The sequence below is a fragment of the Lissotriton helveticus genome, chromosome 8 (assembly GCF_964261635.1).
Source record: "Lissotriton helveticus chromosome 8, aLisHel1.1, whole genome shotgun sequence".
NCBI lineage: Eukaryota > Metazoa > Chordata > Amphibia > Caudata > Salamandridae > Lissotriton > Lissotriton helveticus.
In genome coordinates this window covers 1,532,701,306-1,532,707,305 of record NC_136069.1, presented here as the reverse complement: position 1 = coordinate 1,532,707,305, position 6,000 = coordinate 1,532,701,306, and positions in this window count along the sequence as shown.

The window sequence follows — 6,000 nt, the reverse complement described above, 5'->3', positions numbered from 1 at the left end:
CCGGGAAGGTGGCGTCTCGATGGAGCTGTTGATGATCTTCCGGTGTTCAGGGGCGATGCTTTGTTGAAGATGTGGTGAGGGCAAGGGTCGGGTGGTGTGCCGGAGTGGATGGTGTTCATGATTTTGATGGTGTTGTCGTCGTTGACGAAGTTCCAGGAGAGCAGGAGGCCGGTATGGTTGGGGGGCGGTGAGTCTGAAGTGTCAATGGCTGTCGGGAGGTCTGGGTGTTGAAGCTGTCGTGGATGTCTGCGATCTTGCGGTGGAAGAAGATGGCTAGGGAATCACAGAGGTCTTGCGACGGAGGGATGTTGTTGGAGCTGGAGATGGGGTTGGCGAGTTCTTTCACAATTTTGAAGAGCTCTTTGCTGTTGTGAGTGTTGTTGTTGATGCGTTCCTTGAAGGAAGTCCTTTTGGCGGATCGAATGACCATCCGGTGTGCAATAAATTGTGCAATAAAAGGTCTCTACCTAATAAATTCACTGAACTAGAATCACAAACTACAAATGTATGCATATCTTTGAATGTTCCTATTCGCACCTCCATAGGTTTTGTGAGTGGAGTTCTAATTTGCTGGTTAGAATATCCAACTACTTGGATTGCTTCACCCAAGAGGGGTAGGATTGGGATGTCTGCTGTTCTCACAGTAGAACGGGTAGCACCAGTACCCAAAAGAAAAGTGACATCATTGCCTTCCACTTTCCCATCAATAAATGGACCTGACTGATTTACCAGCAAAGATGCGACAAATACGCATTCCTCTTCCTCCCCCCTCAGGCACCATCATTGCATGAAATTATTTTCTCCGTTATTATTCTGCAAAAAATATCGTGAAACCACAGAATTTCTCTTGCCACTTCCTTGAAATCCGGCGTCCGCACTGTACTGTGTCTGATTCACAAAATGTTGCATAGGGGCAGGTGGCAACTGACACTTCTGATTAACTACCTGCTGCAGTTGATTTACAAACACCTCATTCTGCGTCTGTGGATTTACATTTTGAGTTGGGCCATTATAATTCTGAATATTTTTACACTCGTTTTTCCTGTGTCCAAGCTTTCCGCATCCATGACAAGGAAACATTTTCTTTTCATACTCTCTATTCATTCGTCCTTTTTGTTTACCACCACTTGCCACACTATCACTCTGTTTCTGTTCCTTTAATTGACCTTCCATTTGACCATTTAACTTTGTTTCCTGCTGTTCTGCCAATTTCACTTGTGCCCACATTATTTTCTCTTTTAACTTTTTATGTCTAGCCTCAATGTCATCGCCACAATATTTGGCGTATTTCAAAATGTCGTCAATGGGTTTGCTTTGCCAACAAACCATATGTTGCTGAATGATCTGACTAATCTCAGGTTTTAAACCATAAACAAATCGATATACAAAATTACCCATATCTTTGTCTCCAATATTTTCAAACCCACTGTACTGTTTAAACACCTGTAATAATTGTTCATAACAAGCATGAACAGATTCATTTCTTTCTTGGGGCGTTCTATCTATTTTTACCCAATCTATTTCTTTTGGAGGAATTTTCCCTTTCAAGAAAGTGATTACTTGGTGATATTTCTTCATTACATCATCTGATGGTGCTCCTTTTTTCGGATCTCTTGGATATTCATCACTAGGCCAATCAACTGTAATTTTACATTCTGTCCATAAATCTGCAGGCACTACTATGTCAAACAACCCATCTAAATCTTTCAACAGAACCTTCGAAACCTTTACAAATATTTCAACCTGTTTTTAACATTCAACTGGCTTTTCTCTCAATTTTGGGAAATCATTTGTAAATGACAAAATATCTTGTTGACTCCATAGAACATGAACATATCCTCCACCAGGTACCTCTCTCATGGGGCACAATATTTCCACTTTCCCTGTCTCTTTTAATAGATATGCAGTAGATGCTACCTTTGCCTGTGCTTCCTCCTTTTTCTTCAACCACCTTACTCTCCATTTGTCAATGTCTCCCCATTTCTGTAAAATATTCAACAACTCTTTCACTTGTAACTTCCTTCCAGACACATTCATATTTTCTAAATCTTTGTCTGAAAAATCCACTCGATAGGGCTTTTGTAATACCTTTGATTTCCATATGTCTTTTCCCATCTCAGATGCAAGTTCAGTTAATTTTTTATGAAATAATCTTGCATTTCTAGTTATACTTCTGCATATGAACAACAATTCTTCTTCATTGTAAGTGTTTAATCTATCTATTCCCACATTTCCAGCTATAATTTCTTCCAATTCCACTTTTAGTTTATAAATGTCTAATATTTTAGGAGGTGAACTCTGCTTCTCTATTCCTTGTGCCCATCTTTCTAAATCTTCTGGAGTTACTGCTGTGGCACTTCTGACTCCTGAGGATGTTGCTGACCTTCCTTCTTTTGAACTACTAGGTATACCTCTCTTTGAGGCTTCACTCACTGAATCTCTTATTGGCAAATCGATTAATGAAATTATGGAATCTCACTCACTGGCTTGGTCATCAGTAATTATAATTTCTTTTCTGGGATTGTTCAAAGGAATCGGAGTAACGTGTTGCTTTGGACAATTTACCTTGTCTCCATACAAAGGTAGAACAGCACCTATAGTTACAGGTATTGTCAATGATTCAGGATTTACATTTAGCTGTGTTATTTTCTTTATTAGTTCTTCTCTACTTTTGTCCAATGCTTCTTTTTCTTTATCATATAATACTCTATTAAATGGCTGATTGTGTAATATCTGTAGAATTAAAGGTTGTCCCAATACAGGTGCACTTGGGGTAATTTTATTTGGTCCTTCTTGATACAGTGGAGGGTTTTTAGTTAAAATATCCTCTAATAATTAATCTTCTGACTCTCCATACCCTGTCATATTTAAGTTTTTCAATGTTTCTTTACACTTACTCCCTGTTTGTTCATCAGCCATTAGTACTGGATATAATCCTTCTGATACCATTGCTCTTCTCCACTGTTTCATCTGTTCTTCTCAAGTTCCATTCATACGTCTTGTATAGAATCCTGTAAACTTTCCTCTTCTACATTTTTCTCTCTCAAATGACTCAGTTTCCCGTTCTTCTAATGCCTCATATTGAGTTAATCTAGGTCTTGGTTCTAATTCATACATCGCATCCTCAAATTCTGTAATATTCTTCCATTAAAGGTACCATGATCCGGAAAAGCTAAAACACCATCACAGTCCGGTTTCAGAGCCAACCACAGCACGGAGACCGCCCTCATCGCAGCCACCGATGACATCCGAGCCCTTCTCGACAACGGGGAAACAGCGGCACTCATCCTCCTGGACCTCTCAGCAGCGTTCGACACGGTCTACCACCGCACCCTAGTCCAACGCCTCAGCAACACCAGCATCCAGGAGAAGGCACTGGAGTGGATCATCTCATTCCTCGTCGGAAGAACACAGAGAGTCCGCCTCCCCCCGTTTCGATCCGAGGCCACCGAAGTCATCTGCGGCGTCCCGCAAGGATCATCACTCAGCCCCACCCTCTTCAACGTCTACATGAGACCTCTTGCTGCCATCGCATGCCAACACAACCTCAACATCATCTCCTACGCCGACGACACCCATCTGATCCTCTCCCTCACCAGAGACCCCGGCACCGCCAGAACCAGCCTCCACGAAGGGATGAAAGACGTCGCCGAGTGGATGAAGAACAGCCGCCTGAAACTGAACTCAGACAAGACGGAAGTCCTCATCCTGGGACCATCACCCTCCGCCTGGGACGACTCCTGGTGTCCCCCAGCCCTGGGCACCGCCCCCAAACCTACAGACCACGCACGCAACCTGGGCTTCATCCTGGACTCCTCCCTCTCGATGACCAGACAAGTCAACGCCGTCTCCTCTTCATGCTTTCACACCCTCCGCATGCTCCGCAAGATCTTCCGTTGGATCCCGACCGAAACCAGGAAGACGGTCACCCATGCCCTCGTCACCAGCCGACTGGACTACGGAAACACCCTCTACGCCAGAACCACAGCCAAGCTACAGAAAAGACTCCAACGCATCCAGAACGCCTCCGCCCGACTCATCCTGGACATCCCCCGATGCAGCCACATCTCCGGCCACCTGAGGGACCTACACTGGCTCCCCGTCAACAAGAGGATCACGTTCAGGCTCCTCACCCACGCACACAAGTCTCTCCACGACCTGGGCCCTAAGTACCTCAGCGACCGCCTGACCTTCCACACGCCCACCCGCCAGCTACGGTCCGCTAGCCTCGCCCTCACCGCCGTACCACGCATCCGAAGAGCCACCGCCGGAGGCAGATCCTTCTCCTACCTGGCGGCCAAGACATGGAACTCCCTCCCCATCCACCTTCGTCTGACCCAGGACCACCTCGCCTTCAGGAGGCAACTCAAGACCTGGCTGTTCGAGCAGTAGCGAACCCCTTCCCCCAAGCGCCTTGAGACCCTCCCGGGTGAGTAGCGTGCTATACAAGTACTGTGATTGATTGATTGATTGATTATACTCCATCCAATTCTCCATCCATACACATGTATGGTAACCTCCCTCTATCATCATAAATGAAGCAGGTGTTTTTGGTGGCGGAATAGGAATTCCCTCTCTAGTCAAAACAGGTTTATCTTTCCCAAAGAAACTCATAATATTCTTCATAAATTACATTTTTCTCCTTTCTCTGTACATTTGGGCACTCGATATGTAGTTTAATAATCTGCTGAAACTTCAAGCTTCCTGTTTAGGGAACTTGAACCAAAGGCCAAATGAGAATCAGGTACACACATTTTTGCTAGCCAATCTAAATTCAGCTTTCACTCAAGCTTCCAATCAAACTTCAGGTCACGCTTGTGGTCTAACCAATGCTAGCGCGGCCTTTCATATGTCATCAGTCCTGCTCTTTACTACTGACACCTCCTTTACAAATTTGCGTCAGACACACACCCGCAGTTTCCACCTATCCCAGCGCGGCTCACTGTGGTGTAAGTGCTACTCCGGCGACTGACCCTCCCTTTACAAGGTAATAGGAGAAAACTTCTTTCTCTACTTTCCTTTCAAATAAAATCCTTTAGTAACGACAAAAAAACATTTGCTACTCTGTCTGTTCCACTAATCAAAGGATAGATTAATTCTTTCAACTGCAAGTAAAACCTTCCGCTCACTCTTCTTGAGTGAGACCTTCTGTTTACTTTTCTTACACTGCGAGTAAAACTTTCCGTTTACTCTTCAATCAAACTCGGAAGAACCTGCTACTTCTTCGGAGTTACCCTTACCAGGTGATAGAAGACTAAAGTTTCAACAGCGAACTCTCTGCTATCAATCACTCTCACTTTCATTACCAAATAGTCCCTAATTTAACACTGTCAGCCCTGCAATAGCTTGTCAGTGCTATTCCAACTGACGAGTAACCTCATTGCAGTGTGGTTTCTATCACAACCCGCTACTCAATTTCCCGGGAATACTGGACAATATAAAAACAAGCGCAAATTCTTTTGTTAAACATAAATCAATAATCCACATCAATCATCAATACTAATCACCAAACTAGTCAATAATAACCATAGCTTTGCTACCAGAAAACTGATCCAGGAGGTTACCAGCAACAGGTACTCTAATACCATATACTCACCTGGACCTATTCACACTACCTGGTAATAATCCGCTGGGGTCAATTGTTTGTACTTTTTGTCATTCTAGATTGGTCTCTTCTCATTCTCAACTAATCTTTCACTGATCAAAAAGTTCTTTCCTCTGGTCAATGGACCAACTTAGTTTAACTAGTTGATGGTGAAATGACACAAATTAACTTACTTGCAAATTTTAAATGATCACAGGGTTGGGGAGTGTTTTAACTCTTTATCTAAAATTAGTATCATGTGAATCTCTTACAAAGTACAGAACAGTCTCCGTTTTCTCATAGGAAGGAAGATTCAACAAATCAATTATCAAATGCATTTGTTTATACTACGCAATGACTATGCATGGAAAGGAGAGGATAGAGAGAAAAGGACATAGGCACATAAATAGACATAT